The sequence below is a fragment of the Vipera ursinii genome (assembly GCF_947247035.1).
Source record: "Vipera ursinii genome assembly, chromosome: 7".
Lineage (NCBI taxonomy): Eukaryota > Metazoa > Chordata > Lepidosauria > Squamata > Viperidae > Vipera > Vipera ursinii.
Window position 1 is genome coordinate 15,950,073 of NC_139521.1, and position 7,981 is coordinate 15,958,053.

Consider the following 7,981-nt stretch of genomic DNA (forward strand, 5'->3'; position numbering starts at 1 on the left):
TGATTGCAGATGGGCCAATGTGCATACCTCTTAAGTCTCAACTACCATATGTGTTGTGAGACGAGCCATGTTCTACATGCTGATTGGTTGATCCAACTTCCAGTTGGGAGGCATATTCAAAGAACAAAATGGAGCAGTTAGAGGATTTAAGTATAAATGCAACAGTTATGCAAGCATCTCCCATTGACAGAAATTTATCTTCCTTGACATGCAGGGACATAGAAGTCATCTCCAGGCTTAAATTTATGTTTCTTCAACATTGCAGATTAATATATTTGAAACATGTGGGCAAATAGCACATATTTCTCTGATTAGAATTTTTTGAACAATTACTTATATCAAAGCTTTTCACTTCAGGTAGTTTTTGACTTACAGCTATTCATTTAGTGATTGTTCAAAGATACAGCACTGGAAAAAGTGGTGTATGACCATTTTTCACACTTATGACCACTGCAGAATTCCTTGGCAACTGGCATGTATTTATGATAGTTGCAATGTTCCAGGGTCATTTGATCACCTTTTGCAACTTTCTGACAAGCAAAGCAATGGAGAAGCTGGACTCAACAACCATATTACTAACTGAACAACTGCAGTAATTCACTTAACAATTGTGGCAAGAAAGGTCATAAAATGGGGGAAATCACTTAACTATTGTGTTGCTTAGCAATGGAAATTTTGGGGTAAATTTTGGTCATTAAATGACAACTCCTATAAAGCAGATGTGTATAATGCATGGAAGGATATCAAGGAACAGCAGGTTGATTTATTCCTTGAGTTCTTTTTGCTAGTGGTCTGCAGGGACTAGCACTACTTCCAATTTTCTCATTCCTGTCAAATTATTGTCGCCCTACCCCTCCAAATTCAGCCCTTTTTCATAGAGAATGTCTTCAGCATGGCTAGAAGTATATGGAAAGAATCAGCTTTGTATGATAAATTATCTAGCATAAGCCTGATTTTGCTTTATAATTAAATTTAAGATATACATACATACATACATACATACATACACATATACATACACACGCACACACACACACACACACACACACACATACACACACACACACACACACATATATATATATATATATATATATATATATATATATATATATATATATATATATATATATATATATATATATATATATATATATATATATATATATATATATGTTTTCTGAGGTTTTCGCGGGTGCCTGTATGTGGATCCTTGGTTTTTCGGGTTTTTCCCCGCGTAGAACTAAAAGTGTAGGCGCAACGTTTCGACGGAATCCCATCCGTCATCATCAGGCTTTAGCTTCCTTCTTCTGGGAGAAGCATGTGGCTGTTTGTTCCTCTTTTTTAAACTGTCAGAGGGGGTGTGTTCTGTGGAGGTGTGCTCTGATTGGGTAGGGGACCAAGTGTGTTCTGATTGGGTGGGAGTGTGTTTTGAATGGTTGGTGTGTTCTGATTGGGTGGGGGGGTGTTCTGAGTGGATGGGTTGGTCTCAGCTGCCAGCTCCAGACCTGAGCTGGTGAGTTGTGCTGCTTTTGTTCGGCTTCGTGTTTGTGGTGGTGCCATGTTTTTATAGTGGGTGTCAGTTTGCTTATTGTGTGGTTTGGAGGGGTTTAAAGTGGCTGATGTTGCAGCTGTAGTTAGGTTTCTGTTTTGTGGTTGTGTGTCTTTATCGTTGTGGGTTCGGATTTGCTTTTTGAATGGTTGTGTGGTGGTGATGTCATGTGATGTTATCCTGAGTTTGGGTCTGGTATCATTCTTGGTGGTTGGGCCTCGTCTGTCAATCAAGGCGGGTTTCCAAATGGCTGGTAGACGAGAGGTATCATCTCGTTTATTCATGCTGTGGGGGCATTTTTCTATCTCAATGGCTTCTCTGATTATTCTGTTGTTAAAATGTTCAATTTTGGCGATAGTTTTGGTTTTTTTAAAATCAATTTCATGTCCCGTGGCTTCAAAGTGTTGGACCAGGGATGAAGTTTGTTCTCCCTTTCTGAGTGAGTTTTTGTGCTCTTCAATGCGTGCACTTATTCTTCTGTTGGTCTGTCCGATGTATGTGGTGGGGCAGGTGGTGCATGGGATTTCGTATACTCCTTGGTTTTCTAACCCAATTATGTCCTTGGGGTTTCTTAGGATGGTGGATATTTTTCTGTCTGTGTAGAATGCTGTTTTGATGTTGTGTTTTTGGAGGACCTTGCTGATTCTGTCTGTGGTCCCTTTTAAGTATGGGAGGAGGGCTTTGCCATTTTCTTGTTCTCTGTCTTGGGTTTTTGTGGGTGTCTCTCTTCGGATTAAGTTGGTAATCGTGTTTCTTTGGAATCCATTGGCTGTTAGTACATTAGTGAGAGTGTGTAGTTTGGTTTTTAGGTGTTGTTCGTCAGCTAGGTGTTTTGTTCTGGAGATGAGTGTCTTGGCTACGGAGTTGATCTGTGCTGGGTGGTGGTGTGAGAGTGCGTACAGATAGCGGTTTGTGTGTGTTTTTTTATGGTAGATAGTGTGTCCTAGGGAGCCGTTGGATTTCTTGTAGACTAAGACATCAAGGAAGGGAAGTTGATTGTTAGCTTCCGTTTCCATGGTGAATTGTATTTTGGGGTGTAGGCTATTGAGGTGTATGAGGAAGTCATCCAGTTTTTCTTTGCCGTGTGGCCAGATTACGAAGGTATCATCTACGTATCTGAGCCAGAGTTTGGGTTTGTGGTTGGATTTTTCTAGAGCGAGGGTTTCAAAGTGTTCCATGTAGAGGTTTGCGATGACAGGTGAGAGGGGTGATCCCATGGGTGCTCCTTCCATTTGTTTGTATCTTTGTCCATTGTAGATGAAGTATGTGTTAGATAGGCAGTGGTTGGTCAGATCTAGGATGTGTTTTGGGGGGTTGTATTTATTTAGGATAGCTGTCAAGGCTTCTTTGATAGGCACTTGGGTGAAGAGGGATACAACATCGAAGCTCACAAGTAGGTCACAGGGCTGTAAGTTTAGTTTACTTATGATCTCTATGAATTGGAATGAGTTTTATACATGTGAGGTGATGGTATTTGCATAAGGCTGTAGTTGTTTGGCAAGAAATTTGGCTAGATTTTGTAGAGGTGAGCCTATGGAGCTGACTATGGGTCTGAGTGGGGTTCCTTCTTTGTGTATCTTGGGCAGACCATAGAGCTTAGGACATCTGGATGATTTTTCTCTGGGAATGATTGTTTTCTGGATCTCTTCACTGATGGGGGTGGCTTTTATTTTTGATTTTGTGGTTTTTTCCAGGTAGGTGGTGGGATCTGTCTTGAGGAGTTTGTATGTGGAGTCTCGGAGTAGGTTGGATAATTTGGTATGGTAGTCAGATGAGTTCATTACCACCGTGGCGTTGCCTTTGTCTGCTGGCAGAATGATTATGCTGGTGTCATTTTTAGGTTAAGTAGTGCTGTCTGTTCCTCTTTGGGTAAGTTGCTTTTGGGTGGTTTGCTGGTGCAGAGGATGTTGGTAACTTCGAGTCTGATTTTGTTGGCGTCATCAGGGTTAATTTTGGTCAGGCTGGATTCGACTCCGCATATAATGGTTTCCGTGGGAATGTGTTTGGGAGCGACTGCAAAATTAAATCCTTTAGTCAGGACGTTGGTTTCGGCTTTGGTGAGAATCCTATCTGAGATGTTGTGAACAGTTTGTTTCATGTGTTGCTGTGGGAGAGGAGGGGTTTGTTTCTGGCGTTCCTTTAGTCTTCGGAGTTTATTGGTGTGTGTGTCTGTTTTGTAGGCAGTCTCTGTTTCAGCTGTCCAGACGGCGATTTGTTTGAATTTGTCCCAAAGTGTGGGATGGATCTTGTTGCTGAGTTTGAGGTGAAGTGTGAGGAGGTCTCTGTTGATTCGGTCCAGGATATAATTTGCATATATATATATGCAAATTATTCAAATTGCTAATAAAGAATTTGGGAGGCTAAGATGATCATTTCGAACTCTTGAAAAAAAGAAAAAGCCTTGACAAATACTTAAACATATATAATACTTAAACATATATATATATATATGGATCCTTGGTTTTTTGGGTTTTTCCCCGCGTAGAACTAAAGGTGTAGGCGCAACGTTTCGACGGAATCCCATCCGTCATCATCAGGCTTTAGCTTCCTTCTTCTGGAAGGTTTTTCTGGAACCCGAAAAACCAAGGATCCACATACAGGCACCCGCGAAAACCTCAGAAAACAAATATATATATATATATATATATATATATATATATATATATATATATATATATATATATATATATATATATATATATATACACACACACACATACATGTGTGTGTGTATGTTTGAAAACAGCCCTCCGCCAAGTTAAGCATATATTAATTATTTCTCTGTTTAAAACCATGTGTATTAGGATGTGACAAGTGTTCTTTTAGATTTCCCATTTCATTACTGACTGTTTGGGAGGGGAAATCTTCTAGGTTGAATTTTTAATGCTGAAGATAATATTTGGTTTTTATATTGGTTTATATATATATATATATATTTATAAACATAAGTTTTAACTTATCCATGAAGTCATTAAGCAACTTATTGCTTAAGTCAGAATGACTATGAAAAACTAGGTAAACTGATGACATTTAAGTGAAATGATTTTTCCTGAACTAGTCATGTGTAAGCACAACAAACATATAATGGAACTGAATTTTGCATAAATTCACCTTTCCACTTGAATAAATACATGAAAATATAAACTACATTTTCCAGAAGATTATTACCCTTTAAAACCAATTATTCCTATTTATTTTTTGAACTGACATTCAAATGCAAGATAGATACATGGTTGTGTTCTTTATAAAGCTTGTAAAAAACAACACAGAGATTAATAAGAACTTTCAAGAGTTTCAGAATCCTAATAACTCCTTTATAACTTTGGAAAGCTGCACATCATACATGTTGCCATCCTATACTGTTGCTTGAGTTTATGATGTTTGTCTCAGCTGCATAAGATACTGTATATTACTAGTATAAATGCTGGGCAACCTGCAATCTTCTTAAATCTTATTTTCTCTTCAGAAATCAAATGATCAATAAACAGAAAACGTGGTCTCCTATGATTTTGTTAGGAATAGTTCTGACTTTCTCTTTTTCTTTAAGCTTGCCTCCTTCTAGAATTGAAAAGTCTCTATTTCAAGAACGGAGAAGCTCCATTATTTTATGTGGAGTTTTTATGTGGAATATTTTAAATATTTTAAATTTCTTATTTGTTAGGCTCAACTATTAAAGACTAAAAAGTCTACCAAGTTTTACTGCTGTATTATTAATGAATCATCTTCTCTATGAAAAGGAATATTTTTAGTTCACTGTTACCACTTTATTAATCATTCTTAGTGGTATATTTTAGGGTTGTTGTTGTTTTTTACTTACTCCTGGACTGTCCTTTCATGTCTTTGGGAGAAAGTATGTGACCTTGAACTGTAATGTTTTTGATAACCTTTAAATTAATATTTATATATTATGTTTGTCTTATAGTATGTTATTGTTAAACATATTTCAGGACTTGCACAGAACATTCAGATAGGTTCTATTCCTCACTATCCACATTTCTTTTATTATTTCTTAATTACAATAATACTTCTGTACACATATTTACAAGATTACAAAACAGCAGACAACTTTCTTCATGCAGCAGTTTTTATTCAGCCAATTTACACTGGTATGAAAGCCTAAACAAGGTATATATTAGAAGTAAACCAGTCTCTGTATTTTGTAAGAAATTTCAGGCTTTTAGTCTTTGTGATTCTGGGTAAATGACAACTCAATACATAAATGACTAGCACATTTGTTTTTTGTACTTTCTATAGAAGGTTGCAAAGGGTGAGATATTCAACTTCCCTCTTCTTATTTCCTCTACTTATACCTACAGGCAGAAAATACAGACAATTACACTTAGGGAAATTTGAATCAAGGAAACTTCCCTTTTCCCTATTATAAATAATTGCAAAGCTGAAGCTTTAAAGCACAGATTCAATTGGTATATAGGCTTCTTTGATAGTAGCTGTTCTCTTTGTCAGAGAAAATATGAACTCTTGAAGCTTGATTGTCTAGATCTGTTTATGGCTCGCGCTTCTATTATCACACTGCATGCAGACAAAAATTGATCTGGAAGGAGCAGAAGTAAGCATTCTAATTAATTTCATCTTTCATTTAAAAAAAAATCAAAGGATTTTTTTTCTGTTTGTTTTGTCAATCCAAAGGCTGCCAAAATGTGTTTTGAGAATGCCTGGTTCCATTATAGATAGCGAAAGAAATGATATTTAAAGACATCTGAAAATTGTCTCTAGTAATCAAAGCTAATGTTTCATAGGCTTTGTATTACTAGAGAGCAAAATTAAACCATATAATTCTGTATGAACTTAGTTAAATTTGTTGTCCAAATTAAAAGTAAAAACATTTTAATTATATTGTATGGAATTGAATTGTGTTGTTTTCTTTTCTTTTTTTATTTTAGTGTAGTTTTTTTTAAAGAATATCATCATTTTGATATTGCAAGACAACCACATTAAGCTGCAGTATCCCAAAATCTGGTATACCTTTTCAAACTAACATATTTTATTAAACTGCCATTGAGTTATAGTTCACAAAATAGCATCTGTTAGTCTGAAAAGGGTATTACTAGCTTGTTGATTGTTTTAGAATTAAGTTTAGAAGTTTTATATTCATTTGGTCTTATTTGTATTATCAGGAAAACAGTAAAAACAGTGCAAAGATAACAAAGATGGATTTTTTAGGCATTCAATCAACATGAACAGCATAAAATTCAGTAGGAAATCAGATTTAATCCTGCTCTCTAATCTCCTTGAATTTTGGATGTTGGTGGCAAGTTGTACTTACCTTTGCATTAACTCAAGAACACTTTTATGTATGATAGAAGAACTTCAAATAGAGCTCTAAAGGTACAGGGTGATAGCTACATATTCATGCCAACACAAGCTTTGCTCCTTCCATTCATCCTGATGGAAGTGTGGATGTTTGCCAGGAAAAAATTGGGAGAAAAAATTAGCTGCCCATTGTCTATTCAATTTGTAGCCTTCTATGCTTTTAGTTTAGGTCTGGAAGAAGTTGTTCAAAGGCAACCAAAATGTCTCTGATTTAATAGGAGGATCAAGTAGTATATGTTATAATTTATTAAAAATACAAGCCAATATTATCTCTCCTTCCTTCCTTCCTTCCTTCCTTCCTTCCTTCCTTCCTTCCTTCCTTCCTTCCTTCCTTCTTTCCTTCCTTCCTTCCTTCCTTCCTCCCTCCCTCTTTCTTTCTCTTTCTTTCTTTTTCTTTCTTTCTTTCTTTCTTTCTTTCTTTCTTTCTTTCTTTCTTTCTTTCTTTCTTTCTTTCTTTCTTTCTTTCATAAACTCATTTAATTAGTTTTAAATGGTTCACATAAATCCAACACATTAAACACAATACACTAAATGAGCTATTATCAATAGGCAGTTAGTGTTAACAATAAAAAAACATATTCACATAATGCTGAGATCTAAAACGTTAAACATGATGTGCACATTTTTGCACAAATATGTAGCAAAAGAACACAGTCTTTGTCAAACCCTACAAGACAGAGTAAGAGGGCCAACAAGTTTAAAGTTTAAAGTAAACTAATGTCAAGAAATTTCTATCTGGGTCTTATCTATTTATTAATAACATGCTGTGGAGCATCCTACATCATCCCTTTCTAGAAGTAGATCCTACAGGACAAAATAGATTCCAGTGGAAAAGATGGTGCTTGTCCGAGACATTTGCTCACATTATATTCTTGCCTGAACTTTTATCTGACTTTTGTCTTGATAGTGATTCTTCTTATTGTCCCTAAGGGCCATTCCCTTTGCCCCTTACAATAACATTAATTAATTAATTAATTAATTAATTAATTAATTAATTAATTAATTAATTCTTCATTTATTCATTTATTTAAGAGGAGCTTTAGGTGGTATACAATGCAGAAAAATTAGCATTAACATTTTTAAAAATTAACTCTAAAA

The 7,981-nt window shown here is 35.7% G+C and overlaps 1 long non-coding RNA gene across 3 annotated transcripts in view; it reads right to left on the reverse strand.

Annotated features, from left to right (window-relative positions):
- Positions 1–4,925: 4,925 nt before the first annotated feature.
- Positions 4,926–7,981, reverse strand: part of LOC310643448 — a 10,128-nt gene continuing 7,072 nt past the window's right edge. Inside the window, exons 3-4 of one of the 3 annotated variants that reach the window (XR_014493075.1) lie at positions 6,837–6,955; positions 4,926–6,104 (exon numbers count right to left, since the gene is read on the reverse strand). This is a non-coding gene — a long non-coding RNA (uncharacterized lncRNA). The remainder of the gene's footprint in view (positions 6,105–6,836; positions 6,956–7,981) is intronic. The other 2 variants (XR_014493076.1, XR_014493077.1) reach the window with 2 other exon arrangements.